Consider the following 25,472-nt stretch of genomic DNA (forward strand, 5'->3'; position numbering starts at 1 on the left):
TCCCAGCAGCAGTTGATGGCTTCCTGGGAAGCCTGGCAGTTGGTTTAGTTCCAGGGCCAGGCCCCAGACCAACTGGAGCAAGAGTGAAGCTTTAAATTCTGGTGTCTGGGATCTTAAGTGATACCCTGGGTAAGGGGTTCTCAGTCAGTGATCATTTTCTGCTTGTCCCAAAGTAGAGTTTGAGAGGGTAAACAACTCTGCATTTGCCTAGCCACTGGGGCTAAAGAAACAGGAAGTTGCCTCTTCTCTTGTAAACAACACCAGCCAAGATTAGCAGCACTCGTAAGGTGCTAGCTCTTAGCAGTGGGCACTGAGTTGAACCCAGGACTAACTTTCAAGTGAGGGAAATGATTGCTGGGTAGATAGAAATTCAAAAAAATCCTAAGGGACTTTTTTTTTTTTTTTTCACGGTACGCGGGCCTCTCACTGTTGTGGCCTCTCCCGTTGCAGAGCACAGGCTTTGGACGCTCAGGGTCAGCGGCCATGGTTCATGGGCCCAGCCGCTCCGCGGCACGTGGGATCCTCCCGGACCGGGGCACGAACCCGTGTTCCCTGCATTGGCAGGCGGACTCTCAACCACTGCGCCACCAGGGAAGCCCCTAAGGGACATTTTCAAACCTCTTTCTGAACTTGGTAGTTCTTGGAATAAGTCTTGAACTAAGTATTTGGAATCTTGGTTATTCTAAAGAGCAGATGAGACAATAAATTATAAAGTACCTCAAGATGTGTAATTTAATTCCATAATTAAAAGTGTATAATTATTTTAAATAATTACACAAATACAAGGTCTTATCACTAGTTCTCATTTGAAATGAAAGAACTGTCAATATGTGATCTGTAGAAAACATGGTCCCTGTCCTCAGAGAATGCTATGGCTTACCTATAGAGTCAGTACATATTCCCAGCTCATGATAAGAACTTAACTATATTTACTAACTGATATTTAAGGAAGTAGAAGTAAATGTTGTGTCAACTCCCCGACTCTCTCACCCCTTCCCAGCTCCCTACAATATTCACATCCACCTTCCCAATGAGCATGGAGAAAAGGCCAGAGTGTGGCCGTATTTCCAGCCATCTTTCTTCACCCACAGACCTGTTCTGGGAAGAAAGGGTCAGGAATGTGGCAACCCTGAGTTTAAATACATTGCCTAGAAATTTAATTCAGTAAGTGTTTACAGGCCATCTACTTGAAGCCTAATGCTGCATTGGGGCCTTTGGGGATCTAAAAGAAGGTCCCTGCCCTTAACCTCACTGGAGTGAAAAACTCCAAAAAAGTCCCCCAAATGAGGTCCTGTGTTATTAAGTGCCAGTGTTAGTTGTAAGTGTGAAAAAATTCTGGAAAAGGGAAACATTAATATTTTAAGCAGACTTTATATTTCATAGAGGCTAGGCCATGAACTGGACAGCCTGTCAAGAGAAGGAAACTTGATGAGTCAGGGTATAGTAAAATGAATAAGTATGGCAGTTGGAAAAACAGTGACAAGACTTTCTGCTGAGATCTAGCTTGAGAAGGAAGGGGGAAATGCTTCATCATTCCTTTAAAAATATGGATAGCTTTCAGTAGTATAAAAAAAACCCATGGCTCTTAAGAAGTTAAAGGGCTTAAATGAAGACACCTCCATACCCTGGGACTTGAGCAGATAACCTGGCACTTAGGCATTTAAAACCCCAGGTCTCTCTGGAATATGAAAGCCCACTGTGCTGGGAAGAAGCACTAGCAACTGGTCGATACAGCTTTATAAATTCATCAGGATAGGAGAGGTTACGCTATGGTAACAATGAACCTCTAAATCTCAGTGTCTTGATACAATAAACTTTTATTTCTTGCTCATGTTACATGTCCAATATAGATAACAGTGCAGTGGGGTGAGCTCTATTCCATATAATCTCCCAGGGACCCAGGCTGATGGAGATTCTCCATCTTGGAATGTTACCATCTTATCATATGGCTTCCAGGGTTGCTGTAGCAGGGGAAAGAGATCTGCAGTATCACGCAAGATGTTTAAACGACCCAAGTGTGTAGGTGGCTTATATCACTTCTACCAACATGCAGTTGGTGAAAACCCAACCATAAGCGAAAGGAACAATGGGATATATCAACTTCCTCTGTGCCCTGAAAGAGGAAAAGTGAAATAGGATTTAGTAAACACACTGCGTTATATTCATCATGACCTATGATGTAAAGAATCTCACTCTATTGATAATAGCTAACACATATTTTGCTAATCCTTATAATAATCCTGTGAGGTAGCTTTTATTGTTATCTCCATTTTAAAGATGAGGGAAGTGAAGGAAAGAGGAGTTAAATCACTTACTCAAGATCCCACAGCCAGTAACTTAGCACAATAGAGTTTCAAACTCAAGTAGTTTTTCTCCAGAGTTCACACTCTTAACCATTATGCTATACTACCTTTGTCATTGATTTAGTTAAATCGGAAGTCAAATCATGGCCCCATGTACTCTGAACCTCTCACACTGGGGTATAGAAAACTTCTAGCAATAGTGCTAGGCTTGACTTTCAGCAGGCCCCCTTGCCAGTATTGCCATAGCATCCGTAGTATAACTCTATTCACAATGTTTTTGACCTGCCTATCTTGGCCTTCTATCTGTTCTAAGGGATGTGGCTGAGAACTTAATGGTGTATAAACTGTATGGGTAGGTGCTGTTTCTAAATGCAACACATTCTTGCATAGGCATCAGCAATTGTCAAAAGCATTGTGTCCTCTATTTCTGTCCTTGGGTGAGGCATTCTTTTTCCCCTGTTCTTAAGTGCTCTCCAGCATAAGTTCTTTTCATTCTTTGTAGAACAGAGGTTAAGTGAACTATATTTTTCTTCTAAATCAATGTAATGGAGCAGCTTATGTACAGCCAAGTGGTGGCGGAGACACTGGCAACTGGCCCTGAGCATGGCTGAGTAATGGTGTACTAGGAATCCAAGTTATCTCAAGCCTCAGACTTATTCAGGTTTGCTTATGTAACCCACGTGTCCAAGGTTAGACCAGCCTGGAAGCAACATTAGGGCTATAATTTCAATTACGTCCACATTTTAAACCTAATATGAGCTGGAATTTTGTTCACTGCCGTATGGTGAGCATCTAGAGCAGTACCTGGCATATAATAGACGTTCAATAAATGTTTGTTGAGTGAATTTGTTGACTGAATTCCGATCCTCTTTGGAGACACTGTTGTACTGGGAGAGCATTGACTTTAGAATCAAATAGACTTGGGTTCAAATCTTACAAGCTATGTGACCCCTTGTAAGTTATTTTTTCTCGCTAACTTCATCCTTCCTCATCGATAAATGAGGCTAACATTACCTACCTCTTAGATAGCTATGAGAATTAAATGTGTTAATTCATGTCAAATACTCAATACACTGTAGCTAGGTGTATGGCTTCTGTCCTTACCAGAAAAATTCCTGGAAATCCAGCTGTTCCTCAACGTTCCCCTTAAACATTTCTGAGTCTTCAGGGGTACCTTAGGTACGTTCACAAGGAAGTCTTCTTGGCTACAGAATCCCACTCTTCTCTTGGGTTCCCCATCAGCTTCCTCCTCCTCTGCTCTGGTTTCTTTTGGTCTTGTCTGATGCTGAGTTCTCCACTGCCATTTTGCAGTGCCCACCATGTAGGGTGCTAATATCTGAGCTGATACACTGCCTCCTACTGGAAGCCAATGATGTCAACACTGAGTCAACAGCACTGAGGCCACTGCTGCTGCTGCCACCCCCTGAAGCTTTCACCAAAGGCACCATCATTGCCCATTAAAGTCACTGTGTGCTTCTCTGCTAGGCCACCTCACTGGGCTGTTGCTTCCAAGGACAAGAATCCCCCTGCTGAAGCAGGAAGCATTCTTAGGCTGTTCCTATTACCCTGGTCCCAAATGGCTCTGCAGATTGAGGAGTATTCCTGATCCACACTCCTTTCCACATGTCCCCATTGTGCTGTTTGTGCACCCCAATATCTCACAGAAATTTTCTGTGACTGTGCCTACCTCAGTTCTCCACCACCCCAGGCCCATCCCGGGACTTAGTCACATCCATAACCTGCTGGGTGGGAACAATCTGAGCAGCACACACCAGCTGTTACTCAAAACCAGTCCTTCCCCCACAAGTCATCTGTGACAGCTCGTGTCTACCAGTTTCTTCCTCTCCTAGAAAGAGTCCTTCCTTGGTGGTTCCTGGGTCCCTCATACAAATAGGTTCCTGACAGGCCTCCCCACTGGCTCTCTAGACCAGCCCTGACATGTCTGAGCCCCAGAACAAATATGGCTGTCTCCAGCCCAGATCCTCGCCACTTTTAAAAGGGGAAAAATGGACAGTAAAGGTTAAAACATAACTTTCTTGGGACTATCAGAGCTGATCAACAGAAACTTAATACTGAGATTTCAAAATAAGGACTTCTTGGATAAACATTAGAAAAACACAGGGGGCACTGATTGAGATGATTTGGTAAAAAGTCCTAACCTTTAACAGATGGGCGAAATTGCACCAAAATCAGTGACAAGGAAGTTACCTGCACATCTGGCGTCAGTGATCTACAAAAGCTGATGGAGCTGGGAAACTCAGAAGAACTAGAGGAGGTACCCTTTGGGGATGTTTGACGAAACAAGGGCTATCACAAGTGCTAGGGGCTGTGCTAGGAGCTTTTCATACACTGTCTCTAGTCTTCCACCCTGTGTTACTGGAAAAAAACCACCCGTCCCCATCCACTCCCTCCCATGCTCGCTAGAGGAGGCCTGGGAGGAAAAGAGCCTTGTCTCTCAGAGTGAGTGTAATCTGGGGCCCTCAAAAAGTACAGTGGGTAACTTTAAAGCTTTGACAGAGTCCTTGGACATGTTAAGGGAAAGCAGCATTTGCAAGTAGGGACTGGAGAGAGATGAATTGTCGCATAAGATCATAGGAAGAATTTGTTTTTCCCTTGAGGATGGCAGCAGAGATGAAAACAGGCAGAAGAGAAAGAAGAGGAGGTCTGAGAGCCGTGGAAAACACCTGAGGAATGAGAGACCGAGAGAGATGATATTCATTTTTTGGTATGCTTGGCTGGCTCTAAATCCCTCTGTGCACTATGAAAAGGCCTTAGATGAGTGAGTTTTCATTGAAATTAAGGAAAAAGCTGAGCTCCACAACTAGATTGACATGGCGCAGTTCTGAAGCAGTGTGTGGGGATGATGAGACACTATTCCAGAATTCAGATAACCTTGGGGAAGCAGGAGCTCACAGAGAGACCATTCACATCCCCAGCAAGTTTTCCCAGGGGGCACATGGGACACTGTCTGTACCTGTGTGATGGGTGTCTGAGCACATCTTAGCTAAAAATTAAGGAAGACCCTCTGACTGACCTCTGCTTATTTATACGTGCAGCCACATGGTTTGTATGATTTTTGAATTGTTTGTCATTTTGCATCCCATTTATAAACATTTCCAATGTCATTAAAATCTCTTTGGAGACATATTTTAAATGTTTTTGCACAATATGGGTGTACCTTAGTTTTCTTAACTCTATAAAATTGAGCATTCTGGCTGTTTCCAGCCTTGTTTTTTGTTTGCAAATAATTTTCTACTGAGCAGCAGTTTGTCTGATACCAACCAGGGTTCTTGGCCTTCCCCAATCAATAGGAATTGACTAGAGGACAGGCAAGGCTTTACTGGGGCTCCTGCAGCTGCAGGAGGGAGTGAAAACGAGTAACAGTTTCCCTGGCTTATCCTGGAGATGGGGCAAGCAGGTTCCTTATATGGGGTGAGGGTATGCAGGGGTGGCTTAGGTGTTTTGCCCACCCCTTTGGTGGTGTTGAGTGCAGGGGCATACACAGTACCCCGCTTTTGCTCCTGACACCCTATTTTTGCTCCGGGCTCTTCAGAAGTGGCAGTTGGGTTTTTTGGTCTTTTTGTCTCTTTTGTCCATAATCTGTCCGCAGTTATTTTTAGTCCCTTATAGTTTCTTTGTATTTTGTTGTTTGAGGGGATGTTTGTCCAGGTGCAAGCGCTGCAGCAAAGGGTCCCAGGCCCAGCCTGTCTCATAACTGTCCCAAAATGAAGTTAGGTAATCTAGACTAACTAGCAGTCTCAAAGTTAGTCTCTGTTGAGAGCCTGACTATACAGATGAACAATGGCCAGACCATATATGAAAATTGAACTCTGATCCACAAGCTCTGCAACAACGGCCCAAGAAGCCAAATTACAGCCTCTGTAGCCATCAGCCCATAATCGCCAACTTCCCTACATTTTGCCCCTGCATTCAAGTCAGGACCAACCAGAGACCGTCAAATATGCTTTCCAAAACAATCACATAGGGTGTTCTGCTTCCAGGTAGCCTCATGCCCAAAACCTCCCATCAGAGCCTTGAAGCCTTGAAGCCTTCCCTGTTTTTCACCATGAGGTTTTCCCACTCCACTACCTGTCTTTGAGTCTCTGTCAAAAGCAAGTGATCGTGACTGAGTCCATTGCTATAGCAAGCTTGGCAAAAACAGTCTCTGCTTGTTCTCATCTGGGTGGTCTTCCTTTATGTCCACACTCCCCTGGAATTAACCTGGTGGACACCGACCCCAAAGGAATGTCACAGGCAAAAATACTGCATCAGAGTTTTTTCCACCATGAGCCATTGGAAAATACCGGCTAGAGAACCCAGAAGCTATTTTCAGCCAGGGGCCTCTCTGTGAGTGGTGTAAACCCCACCCCATGGCTGCCTTAAACCTGCCACCCTCCGCAGTACCAGGAAGCTTAGGGCAAGTGTCTCAGGCTCTAGTGAGAGCTGGATATCCTACCATCACCCCACCACCTCCAGTCCCCAGCATCCTGCCACCAAAAGTACCCAGTGTGGAGTTAATGCAGTAAGAAGAGCCCTGATGTCTACCTTCCTAGCTGTGTGATCAAGGGTAAGAGGTCTAGAAGGACATCTAAGAGAAAAACACCTCCATACCCCATGCACACCTATCAGACAGAAGGTCCTTGGCCCAGTGTCTTTCTTGGCTACTTGCTGCCTGCGGACACACAGCAGCAGCGGAAGGAAGCCACAGAAAATAAACCAGCTGCTCCGTTCAAATTGCTCCAGTCCATCACATCGCCACGTCACCAGCCCATGGTGCTGTGCTAAGTACCACAACATGCACCAAAGTCCCTTTTCAAAACATGGTCAAACAGACTACAGCAGGGCTGGCCAGGCATTAAAACGCTCAGGCACAATTGTCAAAGCAAAGAATTATGTGGCAGTAAATAGGAGTCTGGACTCCAGTTAAGGCATCACCTGGATGACAGCCTGAAGGTTACTAACCCTTTGTGGACAGACTGGCTCATCACCACTTGTGCTAAAGAGAGAGTAAAAGAGCATGGGATGGGAGCGACCAGGCATGAGATCCAGTCAGACTGAAACTGGGGTGGTTTTCTCTACTGTTATCTCTGGGCAACCACAGCTTCGGGGGCTGTGGGTGATGCTGTCACCTCAGATTATCTGAGGCAGGTGTAGGTGCTTTACATACTTTCTTAAGCCTCTTGGCCAGTTCTCCCAAACCACTGGGAATCTGGCAAATGTTTCCTGATAGACTACTGTGTGTCTAGCACTGAGGTTCCTCTGTGGTTGTCCTTGGAGGACACAGGACAAAAGCCCCACTTCATCTTCTCAGGGCTCCTTCTCTAGGGTTATTATCAGAGCCACTGTAGGTGCTGATACTTTGGGCTCCATGGGGAGTTCTGAAGAGCCCCTCGCTAGCCCCACGTTCTGAGAAATGGTGTGGCTAACACTTCAATAGGCTTCTAAAGTCTCTTAAGCACCATTTACAAAACCCACTTGGTTTAATCTCTGCAAACCTTCCAAGTCGGTATTATCATTATCATTATCCTTCTTCTGAGGCTCAGAGAGTTTAACTAACTTATCCTTGAACACGCAGCTAGGAAGGTAGACAGCAGGGCTCTTCTTAGAGCATTAACGCCACACTGGGTAACTTTGGTGGCAGGGGGGCTGGGGAATGGAGGTGGTAGGGTGGTGGTAGGATATCCAGCTCTTTCCAGAGCCTGCGGTGCTTGCCTTAAGCTTCCTGGTACTGAGGGAGGGTGGTGAGTTTAAGGCAGCCATGGGGTGGGGTTTACACCACTCACAGGGAGGCCTCTGGCTGAAAATAGCCTCTGGGTTCGCTTCGAGATCCAGAAAGGGAGTGCCTAAGTGAAACAACTCCTCTGCTATTTTAATGGGAAAAGAAAAGCAGGAAATACGAGGAGTTAGCTGGTTGCCCGGATGCCCCTAACACACACTTTAACTGTAGAACTGGTCACTTCCTGGATGTAAAAGAAAGGTTTACGAAAAAAGTGCCCGAGAAGTCTCCCACTCCCAGCCACCAGCCCAGCCAGCTGCAGAGGGGGAAACAAATGAGCTTCTATAGATGGAATCCTTTGTTGGAATAGAGGTTAATTGTGGCTTCTCTTTGCTTGTAACCTGGGGTGTGGAGGCTAACACTTTAATGCTTCTCTTGGGCCGTAATTAGGAGTCCCTGGAGAGATGACCACTGTCAGAACCCCAGAGGGGACCACTTATAAGAAAGGTCATGAATCTGGAGAAATTAAGGGATCAAGTCAGAGGGGTAAAGGGCCTGTGGAGCTGGGAGAGAAGGGATGTTTTCCTGCAAAGGGTTTCTCTTCTTATCCTCTTTTCCATGCTACAATTAGGTAACAAGACCCCGTGCTAATAAATACCCCCTGGCAACCCTCAACCAACCAGGGTAGGAATGCCCAGACTGGCAGGCAGCCTGTGCACAGAGGCCACGGGTACTGGCTGAGTGCAGAGGTGCCGGGGCAGGCCTTTGTCTCTGCCCCTCCTGACCCCAATACCACGACCCTCCACCATGGTGACGGAGTACCTCCTGGAGGCTGGGAAGACAGAGGCCCTGCCCATTTGCTCCCCCCTGTCATTTCCCTCCCCCACTGCCTCTGCACAACTTCCACCCACCAGCTCCTCACACCTCAAACGGCCTTTCCCACAGGGAGGTGTGGCAGAGACAGCTCGTGCATTTATTTTTATTTTATTTTTTAAACATCTTTATTGGAGTATAATTGCCTTACAATGGTGTGTTAGTTTCTGCTGTATAACAAAGTGAATCAGTTATACATATACATATGTCCCCATATCTCTTCACTCTTGCATCTCCCTCCCACCCTCCCTATCCCAACCCTCTAGGTGGTCACAAAGCACCGAGCTGATCTCCCTGTGCTATGCGGCTGCTTCCCTCTAGCTCTCTATTTTACATTTGGTAGTGTATATATGTCCATGCCACTCTCTCACTTTGTCCCAGCTTACCCTTCCCCCTCTCCGTATCCTCAAGTCCATTCTCCAGTAGGTCTGCATCTTTGTTCCCGTCTTGCCCCTAGGTTCTTCTGACCATTTTTTTCTTTTTTTTTTCCTTAGATTCCATATATATGTGTTAGCATACGGCATTTGTTTTTCTCTTTCTGACTTACTTCACTCTGTATGACAGACTCTAGGTCCATCCACCTCACTACAAATAACTCAATTTCGTTCTTTTTATGGCTGAGTAATATTCCATTGTATATATGTGCCACATCTTCTTTATCCATTCATCTGTCGATGGACACTTAGGTTGCTTCCGTGCCCTGGCTATTGTAAATAGAGTTGCAATGAACATTTTAGTACATGACTCTTTTTGAATTATGGTTTTCTCAGGGTATGTGACCAGTAGTGGGATTGCTGGGTCATATGGTAGTTCTATTTTTAGTTTTTTAAGGAACCTCCATACTGTTCTCCATAGTGGCTGTATCAATTTATATTCCCACCAGCAGTGCAAGAGAGTTCCCTTTTCTCCACACCCTCTCCAGCATTTATTGTTTGTAGATTTTTTGATGATGGCCATTCTGACTGGTGTGAGGTGATATCTCACTGTATTTTTGATTTGCGTTTCTCTAATGATTAATGATGTTGAGCATTCTTTCATGTGTTTGTTGGCAATCTGTATATCTTCTTTGGAGAAATGTCTATTTAGGTCTTCTGCCCATTTTGGGATTGGGTTGTTTGTTTTTTTGATATTGAGCTGCATGAGTTGCTTGTATGTTTTGGAGATTAATCGTCTGTCAGTTGCTTCATTTGCAAATATTTCCTCCCATTCTGAGGGTTGTCTTTTCGTCTTATTTATGTTTTCCTTTGCTATGCAAAAGCTTTTAAGTTTCAGTAGGTCCCATTTGTTTATTTTTGTTTTTATTTCCATTTCTCTAGGAGGTGGGTCAAAAAGGATTGCAATCCCTATCAAACTACCACTGGCATTTTTCACAGAACTAGAACAAAAAATCTTAAAATTTGTATGGAGACACAAAAGACCCCGAATAGCCAAAGCAATCTTGAGAAAGACAAATGGAGCTGGAGGAATCAGGCTCCCTGACTTCAGACTCTACTACAAAGCTACAGTAACCAAGACAGTATGGTACTGGCACAAAAACAGAAAGATAGATCAATGGAGCAGGATAGAAAGCCCAGAGATAAACCATGCACATATGGTCACCTTATCTTTGATAAAGGAGGCAAGAATATACAGTGGAGAAAAGACAGTCTCTTCAATAAGTGGTACTGGGAAAACTGGACAGCTACATGTAAAAGAATGAAATTAGAACACTCCCTAACAGCATACCCCAAAATAAACTCAAAATGGATTAAGGACCTAAATGTAAGGCCAGACACCATCAAACTCTTAGAGGAAAACATAGGCAGAACACTCTATGACATAAATCACAGCTCGCGTATTTAGATTGATTCTGTGCTTTGTCTCCTGATGACTAAGTCACTCAGGGTACTAACTGCCTCCTGGCCTGGGAACAAGAGAGAACAAGGAGCTGGAAGTGGAGAAAGCCATTCTTCTGCCTTTCTTCACAGGTCGTGCCCCATGAACGGCAGTGTCATGTTGGTCAGTGACTCTTGCTGTAAAACTGTTGCAGGAAGGGAGATCCCTTCCAGGGCCCAAGAATGGGCTCTTGTCTAACATCTGGAAGTGAATTGTCCGAGGAGACACACATGCTCACAGAGCAAGAGCTTTATTGGGAAGGGATGCCTGGATGGAGAGCAGGAGGGTAAGGGAACCCAGGAGAACTGCTCTGCCACGTGGCTTGCAGTCTCAGGTTTTATAGTAATGGGGTTAGTTTCTGGGTTGTCTCTGCCCAATCTTTCTGACTCAGGGTCCTTCCTGGTGGCACGCGCATCACTCAGCCAAGATGGGTTCCAGAGCGAAGGATTCTGGGAGGGTGGTAGGACATATGGACTGGTGTCTCCTCTCTCCTTTTGACCTTTCCAGAATTCTTCTGGTTGGTGGTAGCTTGTTAGTTCTGCGTTCCTTACCAGGACCTCCTGTTGTAAGAGAACTTATGCAAGTGGTTACTATCTTGCCCGGCCAGGGCGGGCAGTTTCAGTCAGTGGTTTCCCTAACAAAACCAGCCTCAGGGCACTGGGTGGTGTGGGAGCAATGGTGGTCAGTGACACAGATGGGGAAGGAGATCTCAGTGTCGGTTGCAGGGCTGGGCTATGTGCTTCAGAGACTGTACAGGGGGAAGGGAGCACAGGATGCATGAACTGGGACTGAGTTTTGTCCTAAACACCTTTGAAATCTTCGTGAAGAGAATAGAAGACACATACGGAAAATCACAGTAAACCCGGATTTTAAAGAGTCCATAAATGAGCCTTGGGTTTTGCAAGATGCAAGACTTGGATACAGCTTTAGGGCAGATGGTTACTTGGTTCTGGGAAAACCAATGTAATGGCCCATTTAATTGTGCAAATGTGGGAATACAGTGGCTGGAAGAGAAAAGTTCTCTGGGTGGTAAAGTGAATGAGTGTATTTGTTGTTGGAGTCTGATACAGGTCTCCGCTATGCTTTCTTAGGAAAAACTGGATTTGCTGAGAGAGAATTTGGCCTATGCCAGGCTGATGCCCCATTGAAGCTTGCTTATGTTTTTGCATAGCTCACCGTAGATGATGGGCCTGCTCTTGCAAGGGTTTTATTGGTACCCTGGGCACAAGCAACACAGATTTGGGGAGATTCTGCTAGGGGCCCAGCCATACAGGCTGCTCTGGCATCTCCAGGAGAGACCCCCCTTGGCGAGGACATTGGCATCCCCTGATGGACACCATTAGCAATAAGGCTTTTTTGAGGGGCTTCTCTAGTATCAAACATTCAGTACACTAGGCACTGGAGTTCTTACCCTGAGTCTATGCCCCCTAAGAGGTCAGTGAGGAGAATTCAGAGACTCTATGTACTTGAATGAAAAACATTTTAAAAAAAATTTTACTAATTTCTAAATGAAATACAGCATTTCCTTCAATAATGATGTAGGCAATAAACTGCAATAGTCTTAACAGAACTTATGACTTTGTTACCAATAAAAATCACAGATATTTTCTTATCACTTTGCTGTTGTTCCTGTTATCTTAAAATCTTTTTTATGCTCATCACTGCGTCAAAGCTACAGTAACTGTTAGATCTGCCACTAGAACCTTCTAGTTGGGATTAGGTAATAGAATCATTTGTTGGGTGGCTTTCACTGGATCAGATTGAATCCTTGGCTTAGGCCATCCTGAAGGACATCAGTTATTGAACTGTTTGGGCAACATAAAACACCTATACTATATTTTTAGCCAATGCACCTATCTTGAACACAACTCATTTTACCAGTGAAAACTAATATCTAACATATACTATGCTAACTAACAAGCCCTCCGGTGTTATTATAGATAAAGGTAGTTGAAGTTGTTGTGGTATCCCTCTCTTGTTAGAGTGTTTTTTGCTTCGAGTTCTGCTTAGGGTCTTTTTTCAGATGCTATTCATCTCTGAAGAGTACATGTCTTTCTGGGGACTCCAAATGTTAATAACTGCTCCAACAGTGGAGGTGACACATTTGTCATGTTAACTATGCTGAAATATTTTAAATTAAATGACAGCAATATAACACAAATCAAGGCTGACCCAGAGGTTTGGTAGGAATTGTAGGTTATCTGGCACTTAGTGAATACTTGTGCTTCTCTTGAGTAGCCTAAACATCAAACTTCTCCTTGAATTTACAGTTGAAACCATTTGGGAGATAGCACCAGGTATATGGGCTCACATCCTGTGAATCCCTTGGTCATGGGTAGACAGCTTCCAGGGCAGGTTTGGCAAACTCTATAATGCCAGGTCATTAGAAAAAGAGTATCCTAAAAGCAGGAGACCACTGCTGCATCCCCTTGCCCTTTCTTTGGAAAGAAGCGTATTATTTCACGGAAAGCAGATAAATGCTGAGTGGCTGCCTTACCTTGCTCTTAGCTCTGTATTTCAAGTGTCCTATTTCCAAAGGTGCCAGATCTAGCTAAAAATAGCCAAGACATTGAACCCAAGAGCAAGAGAATGCTAAGTTTCACCACCTTTGGTATCAGTTTCAAATGTAAAGAGGTTCAACGCCCTTTAGCAACTAGAACTACAGGACTGTTTTCTCCCCTTTGAAATTGAACTGTATTTTGACCAGAAAGAAAAAAAAATATTTAAAGCCTTAGTATTATTAATGCAGGAAAGGACTACAAGGAGCATTTGGTCCAAGTTCCCCATTTTAACAGATGAGGAAACAAAGGCCAAGCAAGATAACCTAATAGCTACATAGCAGGCATGCTGACCAGTCTGAGAGGATCTTCCTTTAACACAAAGATCTAGTCCCTACTGAGATGAGACAGTGGGAGATGATGGAATTGAATCTTCAGAGCAAGCACGTGTACATATACTAGCAATAACACTCAGAAAATGCAATGGGAAAAATATCTCACTTATAGTAGTAGAGAAATGATAAAATCGTCTAGTTAGATTTTTCCTTCATTTCATCCACAAAAATAAATTCTAGATGGATTAAAGATCTAAATGTAAAGAAAAAAACAAGTTGATAAAGGTTCTAGAAGAACAGATAGGTGAATATTTTTATGATATTTGGGTAGAATGAATGACCTTCCTAAGCAAGACACAGAATCCAAAATCATAGGAGAAAAGATGTACAGATGTGATTGAATAAAAATTAAAAACCACTGTAAACCAAGGCAAATAAGAAGCAACAGAGTAAGAGGAAATACTTGCAACATATATTACAAGCAAAAGGTTAATATCCACAATATATAAAACTTTTCAACAAATAAATACAAAAAATAAAAATAATTCAATAGGAAAACGGACAAAGGACATGAACTGGCCAATCACATAAGTTTCAGAACCATCTAGGCAAGAGTATTAAATCATAGGCAAGGGATGGTCTTCAGGGAAATGGACTTTCCAGAAAACTGAAAAGGTATAGGCAGAGCTATTATTCAGGGAAAGCCAGCCTTAAATTTGTTTCAAGAACCAGGAGAGTTCAAGTTGGATAAACCTTTCCTTAGACAGAAATAAGGCTTGTTTGTATAAGGGGACAAAAACTCTGAGTATGGAAAGTTTAAGGCATAGTCAGACTTGAATTTTTCTACATCTGGCTTGACTCCCCTTGTAGGTGTGGTGTGCCCCACCCCGAGGCCTGGGGCCAGGGAAAGATGCACTGAGACATCCACCTTTGCTCCATGTGGCCACCCCACTGCTGATAAGATTGTATATCACTGGCCAATTAAATCCAGACTTTAATTTTTTTTCTACATTGGGTGTGTGTGTGTTTTGTGTGTTCCCCTCCCAACAACTGGTAAGTACCTGAAATGCTGCAATGTTTATTCTAATTAATATAAGAAATTTAGTTCAAAATATGATACGTCTATTTTTGTCTAAATGAACAGAACAAATGAAAATACCCATAATATCCAGTGCTGGCAAGAGGTGAGGCCAAGTAAACGCCAACAAGCTGTTGGTAAGTATGGTATTTTAAATATTTATTTATTTAGGCTGCGCCAGGTCTTAGTTGCAGCATCGCAGGATCTTTTTTAGTTGTGGCACACGGGCTCGTAGTTGTGTCGTGCGGACTTCTTAGTTGCAGCATGCAAGTAGGATCTAGTTCCCCGTCCAGGGATCAAACCCTGGCCCACTGCATTGGGGGCATGGAGGCTTACCCACTGGACCACTAGGGAAGTCCCAGTAAGGATGTTATTAATAAACCATTTGGGGGCCAGTTTGGCATCGTCTCTTAAATACCAAATGTAGTTTTCCCATTGACTTAGCAATTGTAATTCAGGAATATGTGCATATGCTTAAGCCAAGTGGATAAAGATTTTATTGAAGTATTATTTTTATTGAAAATCAGAAGCAATAAATGGCATTAATAAGAAAATGATTAAATAAACGGGGGCATGTCCATGCTCAGTTTATATTCTTCTGGAAGCAGGTCTTATGACTAGGATTCAAGTGCAAGATGTTTGGGGAGTGTAAGTAGGGAACTGGGGAAGTGATGCAGGGAAGGACAGATGGCCAGTAAAGGGTGTGTTATTAAGCCAGTGAGTGACTAAAGTTTAATCTTTCAGGAAAACTCTGAAGGTAGTGCAAAGCACGTGACTTGGAATTATCCTAGCCAATGAGCCAGGGAGCTGGGGTATTTATACTCCTACAACTTTTAGTCATTGTTGAAGCTGTCTCCCAGAGGGACATTAATTCTCAAGTACTTCCACTCAACCATCCATTGGCAAATTGGTTTCAGTGGCTGGAGGGAGCTACCCAACAAAGGAGGAGGTACTGCCCATTGGCAGTCAGGCTGTAATGTGTGGAAATGATAAGGGTTTCCAAAGGGATATGAGTGGATCATGGACAGTGTCTGCTACATATGCTAACAAATGCAAAGAGGCCATTAAAAAGACTGAGGCAAACCAAGGAGCAAATAAATATATCGTATACTCTCACTTTTGTAATAAAAATACACATCACATAGTCCACAGTGGTTACCTCTAAAGAGAACAAAGTAAAGGAAAGGATGGAGTTTTAAAATTTTATTTTATACCTTTCTGCCATTTCTTTGTTTTACAAGCCTATAGAATCTTTTAAAATTAAAAGAAATAAGGGAAAAATGAGGAAACACATTCATGACGTAACAAGGAAAAGATGAAGAAACTGAAAAAGAGCATGTAGCTAGGACCAAAAAATACATTCACTAATTCAGTCACTCAACATATTTTTATCAAATGCCTTCTATGCAGCAGGCTGCATACTAGATTAGATACTGGCTAAAGTGGCCAGTAAAGACTTTGCCAACTGATGTACTAATCTTGCTGATCCAAGAACCTCTCATGAGTTCCTGGCATTGGTGGAAAGTGTTATTTTTTTTCCTTGAAGAATCCATCCCGTTCCCAAAGCTTCTGAAGCTAAATATTCATGCTCTTGAGAGATTTCTAAAGTTGGTCCTTTTTAAAAAGGGAAAGCACAGAGCTTTGGAATACATGTGGAGATGCTTTTAAAAGTTAAAAAACGCTAATGCATAGTATAGGGTTAGCCAAAACGCAATAAATTGTGATTTTTTTCATATGTATCCTGAACGGAAGTGACGTGTTCATTGACAGATACACAGGGTGGTGGCTCTTTCACCCACCTGAGAATTTTAAATGTTTTTTCTGGATACATGACTCTTGTGCTAAGTGGTTATGCTATTGGGGTTAGCAAAGTCTTTTCTGGGGAAGAAAAAAAAAGACTGAATCTCCTTTCCCTGAAATCATATATACCGACTCTATGAAAAAGAAGAATGTACATAGAGGGCCCCTTTTAGCTCCCAAACATTGACCTCCATAACTTTTGTTCCTTCTTATCTAAAGCCTTGAGAACCATTGAAGAGGTGGTATCAGTGTGACTTGGGGTGAATTGCTTCAAACTCTTTGTTTCCAGCTTTCTCATTTGAAAGGTGGAAGAATAGTAGACAATTATAGGGATGGTAGAGGACCAGAGGTAGAAAGTGGAGCACGCAGTGCAGAGCACAAAGCAAGTGTTCCATTAGCGTTAGCTTCTGTCCTTCCCCACTGGCAAGACCTGTCTCCCCCTGCACCTCTCCTAACCTTAGTGAAAAACTCTATAAAAGTAGCTGGTGAATGAATATTGTTCTACCTCCTGATGAGATCTCTGTGTCATTGTAAGGTGCCCTGCGATGATTTCCAGTCTCCTGTGTCCCTACCTTTGTGTAATCCCCTGTGCTTGAACCACAGGGAGAGCCTGTGACTTGCAAAGGTCATGGGATGTCACTCCCTTGATTAGTTTACATTATATGGCAAAGTGGAGGGATTCTTAATGTAATTAAGGTCCAAAGTCAGTTCATTTTTGAATTAATACAAAGGGAGATTACCCTGGGTGTGTCTGATTCAATCAGGTAGAAGCCCTTTGAAGAGGACCTGGGCCCTCCCTGAAGTCAAGAAACTTTCTCTCTGTTGCTGGCTTTGAAGAAGTAAGCTGCCGTGTGGTGAGAGGGCCACTGGAGGGGATCTCACTGCAAAGAACTGAAGGTGGCCTCTAGGAGCTGACAGTAGCCATCAAGGAGATGGGGGCCTCAGTCCTACAGCTGCAAAGAGGTCAATTCTCCCAACAACCTGAGGTAGCTTGGAAGTGGATCTTGCCCCAGTCAAGCTTTTGATGGACTGTAGCCCCCACCAACACCCAGATTTCAGCCTGGTGAGACCCTAAAGCAGAGAACCCAGCTAAGCCAGCCCTGGACTCCTGACCCACAGAGACTGTGAAATAACGACCGTGTGTTGTTGTAAGCTGCTGATTTTGTGATAACTTGTTACACAACAGTAGACCACCAGTACAATTTCCCTCTAGCTCTTCTGCTTTATACTGAGATAATAAAGAGGATGGTGAGGATAATGAAGGAATGGGGGAGGGGGAGGAGGAGAAACACGAAACATTTATTGAACAGTTATTATATGTCAGGCACATTAGTACATGGTCCTGAAAGGAGATAAATGGGACACTCAAGTGGTAAAATAGGGAGAATCTAACAAAAGGACTATATACAGAAGTATGCATAGCGTTAGGGTGCCCAACAAGGGATGCTGAGGCCATGAGCATCTCTAGGTGTGAAGGTCTAAGGTGAGAAAGCAGAGTTAATGGAACCTTTAGAGAGCTTAGCTACAGCACAGGGCTGCCTGACAGGAGCTGGGGATGGAGGTAGAGGTATACAGCCTCTATTGAAATGGTGGCCCACCATTGTGAAAGCCAGGGGAATAAATACCATGGGTTCTTATTCCTCTGATTAGCTATTCTTCTACTAGTATCTCCCCTTTGGCTGAATCCAACCAGAAGCCAGAGGACAAAGGACACTTGGTGATACAGACTTAGAGGTCAGTCTCTAAGGCTCAGTCTCAGGGCACAGAGCAGGTATGAAGAAAGGGGTGGAGAATGCAACTGGATGGGTTTATTATGGAGAGTAATAAACCCTCATGGATTAATTAGCTCATTGATTTTTGGCACATGAGGACTGACGCATGGAGGTGTTACATAATTTGTCCAGGGTAAGAGGATCAGTAGGTGGTAGAACTAGGACTGGAACCTAAGGCATATCTAGTCCCAGAGCCCGAACTCTCGACCACTCCAAATACAGTCCTTAGGACCCTTTGTGCCTGCTGCCTTTCTATTCTGGGCTTTCCTCTGGAGCCAGGAAGTCCCTTCCACTCTCAGCAGCAGTGCAGGCTTGAGTACCTCTTTCTTCACCGTGGCCACCTTCATTTCATCAAAGTCAGGTACCGGCATCTTGCTTGTGGGTGGCCAGAATAGGTCCTCCACAATCAACATGTGTGACCAGATGAGGGGAGAAACAAACCTTTGCTCATGAAATTTCCAGCCTAGTTGTTCAGGACCAACAAGAACAGAAAACTCTCCAATATTTCAAGAAACATGGATCAAAGCCTTTGACATTTTCTCCCAGTCATCCCCAAATTACTTCGAAGTGTTTGTTCACACCTGGCAGGAGGGCCGGAGAGGGAGCTTCAAAGCCATCTGGGGAGACTTCCTCCTCTGAAGAGGTGATGAATTCAGCTATTTCAGGAGCAAGAATATAGATGTGACCCTGGCTCAGCTCAGAGTAGCGGCCTAGAATTCCCACCAATATCAAGAAGGAAGGAAAAGGAAAGTTAAAAAGAAAACCTCTCAACATAGTTCATAAACCTGCCAAATGCTTAATTAGCTTCTCTATAGGTCCACTTCCCACTTTCTTCCAGAAAGTGTCCTGGTAGGACAGCAAGGATATAGGATTTGGGGGGACAGAGGGCTTGGTTCTGGTCCCAGCTCAGCCTCGTATTAGCTGGGTGACCCTGAGCAAGTCATTCATTCAGCAAACTTTTATTGAGGGCTTTATCCTTGAGAAGTGCAAAGATGAAAGACACAGTTTTTGCCCTCAGGGAGCACACAGAAAATTGAGTAGAAAATGATATATAAACAAATAACGATATCCCATTGTGGTAAATGCTAAGGTAAGGTCCCACCAGGGGTGCCCGGAGAAGGGGAACCTAGCTCAGCCTAGAGGGGCTGATCTACTGAGCTCTCTGAGTTTCCATCCCTCAGCTGTGAAACAGAGAGGTTTTATGTGTTTGTGAGGGGAGCTAATACGTTATTCATTCATTTAGTGCTGGACACTGAGAGGAATGCAAAGCTGTATAAGACTCAGCTCCCACACGAAGCCCCATCAGTGACTTGCACCTGTCTCTGTGAGAGGGGAAGAAAACCAGCATGGCCCTCAAGCCCTTGCTCAGGATACTTGTGAGGAGGAGCTCTTGCCTCTCGCTGCTCCTGCCTCGGTTTCCTACACATTATGTGATTTCTTGACTATCCATATGTTTCTGGTGTCCTGTCTCTGTAAATATGCTAAACTGAGAGAGGTGAGGTTTACTGGATTGGCAGAAGCAGAGCTGCTTGACAAAGGGAGTCAAAACTCAGCTGACGCGAGACCCAGAACAAGGAGGACGGGAGAGAGTAGAAGGGAGGGAACCGGAAAAGCTAGAAGCAAATTAGACCAGCTCCCAGGAGAATCCAAGGCCTGGCCTGTGCCTTGGTGGCTCCAGAAGTTCAGGACAGATTGGCTTTTCATGAGGATGAAGAAAAGCCAGCAGAACTGTTTCTTATTAGCAGCCAGATTATTTTAGCAAAAGTTCTGCCTTCTAAGGAGGTAAAAATCAAGATGTAATTAGGAAGTGAACACAGACTTCTTGAATAACTCGGGAGATGATACCGCTGCTTGCAAAGGCGTATGCTTTTCTTCAAAGGCAAGTCTAAAACGGCATTTCTCATTCATGAATGCCCCTGTCATTCATTCATTAAGTGCTAGGCACTGAGAGGGATGCAACGTTGTACAAGACTCAGCTCCTGCCTTCAGCTTTATTCTAGTGAACGTTTATTGAGCACCTACTATGTGCCCGGCACTGGACCCCATCCTAGAATCAAGAATAAATAAGAGCACAATTTCTTACCTCAAGGAGCTTATAGTCTAGTGGATTTGCTAATAAAATGTCTTCCCACTTAGAATATTCTAAACACTGACTTGAACAGATAGTATATATTTTTCTCTCCTGTGATTCTGTCAGTTCTTTGGCCCTTGTTGGGAGAATAAATCTTCTGGATTTATTCTAAAAGCTCACCAGTTCGGCTCTGAACTCGCAGTTATTTGTGACTGAGAGAGAAAGAAAATGGTCTGTTCCCTATCTCTCTCCACAGGTTTAACAATGCACCCGGCTGCATCAGGAACATCCAGTTTGTTCTCCAGATGAGGTGTTACACATTCTGAGTCATTTTTCTGGCTTTTGAAAAAGCTCAGTTCAACCCTCCAATTTCCTACCTTTCTCTTCCACCTGCCTTGTTTAATAATTAGGCTATTTAATAAAAGCTTTTGATGAAGAGTTGGGGAGGAAGATGGTGATTGTTCCGGTTTACAAGTGCCTGGGGAATAGAGCAGCTACCTCTGCCAGAGTCATCATGTTCTGGGTCATTCCCTGGACATCATGCTGAGTGAAAAGACCAGAGGCCTTTCCCACTTCAGGGCCCAGACATGGCTAACCGGGGGTCATTCTGTCTCCAAGGGCCCTGCCAAAGAATCAAGTTTGGTTCCTGTCTCCAAGATGCCATGTTGTTCCTGCTCCTGACTTTTCATTGCATGTACTTACTTGGAACTTCTACCAACAGCAGACGAGTTCAAGTACACACTGGGTTTGGAGGGTAGAGAGCAGATCAGACTGGGTGAAGGTAAGGAAAAAACTGCAGGTCAGCTTATAATGAGGCAGAAGAGTCCAGAGGTCTCACTGGAGGAACACATTTCAGTAGGAGGGCACTCAAGGCATGGATTTGAGCACAATAAGTGACAAGTCCCTGCAGAGAGAGGGAGAGAACATCACACTGAGAGGCTACATAGCTTGGGGAGGAAGAGCACTGGTTTTGGAGTGATCGAGATGTCAGTTCAGATTCCAGCTCCACCATTTACTAGCCGTACGATCTTAGGCAAGTCGATTAGCCTTCTCAAGCTTCAGTTTCCTCATCTGTAAAATGGAACTAATAATCTTGTACAGTCATTGTGAGAACTAGGAATAAAATAGATCAAGTTACTGGCGTGCAATAGGCCCTCAGTAAGTGGCGTCTGTAATTATTTACTGAGCGCTTTTAAAATACTAGGTACTAGGTACCTTATATAGTAGGTTGGGGGCATATGTGTAGAAAGTGGTTTGACCAGTAGGACTGACCAATGTATTATCCCAGGAGATTTTCCTTGGGTTGCCAGGCAGTGGGCTAGCTCCCCCTTTCTCCAACAGGGGGACCGGCTGTACCCAATCTCAACTTCCTGTGGGACCAGGAGACCTCAAGCTGGGCATTTCAAGCACTTCCCTAAGCAATGGGCCCCTAAGCTCATACTGCTTAGTGTCTGAACCCCAAGATATTTACCCCCTCAGCACAGCCCCTCTCAAGCTGACCTATGAAAAGAAAGAGCAACAAGTGATTCCTCCTTAGGAGTGCTGCTCCAGAGCACATCCAGCCACACCCCACCCGACCCTGCCTCTCTGCAGGATCCAGAGAGAACAGAGGATCTGCGTACCTGCCCCTTTTATGAGCGTCACCTGCACCAGTGATGCTACTAGGACTGAGTCCTTTGCCAGAGCAGAAAGCCAGTCTCTACTCAGAAACAGCAACTCTAAATGCTGTATGAAAATATTACGCTATAATACAAGTATTTCACATGGTCCTATTGGGGTGCAGAGGAGAGACATCTAATTGCCTTTTGGAGAATGTGCTACTTGAGCTAACTTTGAAAGAAGAGTTGGCTGGGCAGATGTGGGGAGGGACATTCCATTCAAAGGGAATAGCAAAGCGTGGAGGTGAGAGAGGAAGTCTAAGGAGTTCTGCTTGCTCAGTTACAGGAGTAGCGATGTGACACATGATGCTGGGAAGGTAGACACGTCTTTGAGGCTTGTGCTGAGAAACTGGAATTTATTTTGGAGGTAATGGAGAGTCACAAGAGTACCTGAGGCAGATGTGCAGTTTAGAAAGATCATCTTGCAAGCTCTGTGAAGCGTGATTTTGGAGGAGCAAGACTAGAGGCAGTTGCAACAACCCAGGGAAGAGCTGATGATCGCACAAACCAGGGTGGAGCAATGGGAATAGAGCAGAGAGGATTGAGAGAGAGGATTATAGTCATAACATGTTAGGATTAAAAGAGAATTTAGGAGTCATTAGTTCTTTCTTTCACAGCTGAGGAAATTGAGGACTAAAGAGATTGTATAACTTCTTGCAAATTGAATCTCCTTGCACCCAAACCTCCTTTTTCTAGGGAATTTCCCAGATGGCTAGGAAGACCTGTCATGTTTTTCAGGGTCCGCTTCCCTAGGTATGGTATTCTTGGTCTTTGGAAGTGTAAGGGTGGGATAGGTGGCTGACTTCTAATGAAGATTACATTAGAAAAGGGAAGGGAGCGGACTGTGGCAGCCTCTTTCCTTCTCCTGAGTGTCTCTCAAAGCTTCCTTCATTTTAGAAGGATGTGGGGTTTATTTGCAGAACTGCAACCTCTTATGTTGGCTTGTTTGTAGAAGGATTGACAGTGTTACTTCCTGGCAAACAAAACACACCCAATTTGTTCACAGTTGTGACGAATGCATGGGAGTAACCCTACAATGTACACAAAGAAGCAGAAATTCTATCTGATGCAGTGAATATGGGATATCAGCAAAATCTGATTGGTCGCCTGGTGTGCTCTGACAACCAAGCTTTCAGCATCCTTTCTAGAGAGTGTCACTTGAGATGTGTATATGAAATAGTCCTGTGATATAGGTATTATTGGGCACATTTAACACAGAGCGAAACTGAAGCCCAGAGAGCCTAAGATCATGCCTATGGACACAAGTAAGTAAGCAGCAGAGCTGGGGTTCAGACTCACAAGTGCTCGATTCATATTCCCTATTTTTCCCACTCCACCTGTTTACCTTCCTGGAAGTTGGTGCAGGACTTGCCATCGTTTTCTCTTTTAACCCTAATGTGTGCACATCTACGGCTGTATGATTAGTTGATCAGAGAGAGGGTATGTACAGCCTTATATTTTTGATCCTCTGACTTAAGCATGGATTGAACCACCCATGGATGAGTTTGAGTTGTTCTCAGAAACAGATGTCCTTCACCAACACAGCTGTCATGCTAGCCCTCTGCAACATGGGGTTTGCATAGGGCCAAGGGGACAAAACTACTGGAGTGGGGTCCTGGCCTTATCAGAGTCCTCCCTTTTAAGGCCAATTTTCCAAATATAGTACAATCTACACGTTTAACAACAACCACTTCTCTTCCCTTAAGTGAGGGTGGGAAAAAGAAATGCTAACACCAATTAGCTTTTTTCTTAAACATACCTTGTTATAATGTTCTTTAATTATAAAATATCATATATTATAAATATTATAAATATATTGGTTTGGCCAAAAAATTCATTCGGTTTTTTTCTATAAGCTGTTATGGAAAAATATCTATAAAATTAACAACATAAAATAATAATATTCATTGTAAAATTGTATATATAAACATTTGAATATATACTCATATATACATGTATCTATATATTTGCCTATGTGAGTATAGATACAATGCATAAAGCTATCTGTGTATGTACATATATAGGCATAACCATATTTCTTTTGCACGAATGTGCTCACGATGTACAAACTATCCTGCAATTTTCTTTTTTTCAGTTATCAAATAAACTGAATTTCTCTGTAAGATCATACTGATGGGTTTCTCTGACCCAGTGGTTGTGGGGAACGTCAGTACCCCCACTGTTTCCTGATTGCTCCTGACACCTGCTCATCTTGATAAGGCCTGTATGTAACCGGATCGAATAATATCATGTATCTGAGAGCTCTTTACAAATGTAGGGTGCTGTACATATTAGTTATCAAAATACCATATGTAATGTGAAGATACATTTATATAGGAATGGATTGGATGCTTCTCATAGTGTTCTTGTGCCATAGCTAGGGGAGAACGTTTGCACTTTGGGCCGGGAGAAGAGCAGACACTGAGGTTGACAATGTAGTTGGTCCTGCCTGCTGTCAAGTGCTCACCGTGGAAGGAGTTGTTAGCCCCCTCTGGGCCTTGCTTCTGGTCACCTTTGTCCCCCGAGCCACCTGGGTGATTGATCTGAGGAAGTTTCCTAATCACATCTATTTCATCAAATAAGGCGACAGCCACAATGGGAGCAGAGATTTCTTCCAACCTCTCCTGGGAGCCCAGAATCTAAGGACGGTTGACTTGGTGGAGAACAAGGGGCACCTTTTAGCTCTTTAAAACACCCCTCAAAAAACTCCAAATCCCTTTTTGGTTCAGTTTAACGTTTCACTTCTCCCTGCTTCCAGCTGACAGTTGGAGAAAAACCAAATTGGTGGTTGGCTGGTTGGGTTTTTTTTTAACCTAATGACAAGCCTGCCTTAGAACTGCTCAACCATTCTTCAGCTCCCAATACTGTAGGTCTATAGATAAACAGGCACGTATATAATCATAATCTACTTTTGTTTACTTCTCCCCAGATGGAAGTCCATTAATTTCCCAATATATTTTACAGAATGGCTTGCCTGTTTCCAGCATTGGGAAGATATATTAATTCTTAGTTCTGAAATGTTTAAGTTAGAAAATAATAGGAAATAGAAGAAATAGAAGGACTGAGATGACTCATTTATCTCAGATGTTCACCCTAAACTACTTCAGAAATGCCGGCAATGAATTAAAACCAGAATTCCAGAGGAATGACCTAAATCCTACTTCACCAGAGACACTCTTCAAGTTCCTTAGCAAAAGTTGCAGTTTATCTCTAGAATGGAGGAGGCTGATGATGGCTTGAGTCAAGTAGCATGAACGTAGCTCCAACTGGTCTAGGGATAACGAATCAATATTGTCTCTCTATGGGCAGAGACCTCTTTAGAAGATGGCAAAGGGAAGGCACAGTCAAGTATAAGACACTGATTTCCTGTGATATGTTAGTGCCGAGAAGGAGAGCTGGCTTGGATAAAGAGAAAGATCTTTTCTTGCTCACTGAATTGTAAACCAAATCTGCTCCTCTGCTTGTTCTGCGGTGCTCCTCCTACTTTAATTTT

At 43.7% G+C, this 25,472-nt stretch overlaps 1 long non-coding RNA gene across 1 annotated transcript in view; it reads right to left on the reverse strand.

Annotated features, from left to right (window-relative positions):
* Positions 1 to 1,793: 1,793 nt before the first annotated feature.
* Positions 1,794 to 25,472, reverse strand: part of LOC125963579 (uncharacterized) — a 38,674-nt gene continuing 14,995 nt past the window's right edge. The window contains exons 3-4 of the long non-coding RNA XR_007475745.1: positions 21,024 to 21,225; positions 1,794 to 2,113 (exon numbers count right to left, since the gene is read on the reverse strand). This is a non-coding gene — a long non-coding RNA (uncharacterized LOC125963579). The remainder of the gene's footprint in view (positions 2,114 to 21,023; positions 21,226 to 25,472) is intronic.

This window comes from Orcinus orca, chromosome 2 (genome assembly GCF_937001465.1).
Source record: "Orcinus orca chromosome 2, mOrcOrc1.1, whole genome shotgun sequence".
NCBI classification, from domain to species: Eukaryota; Metazoa; Chordata; class Mammalia; order Artiodactyla; family Delphinidae; genus Orcinus; species Orcinus orca.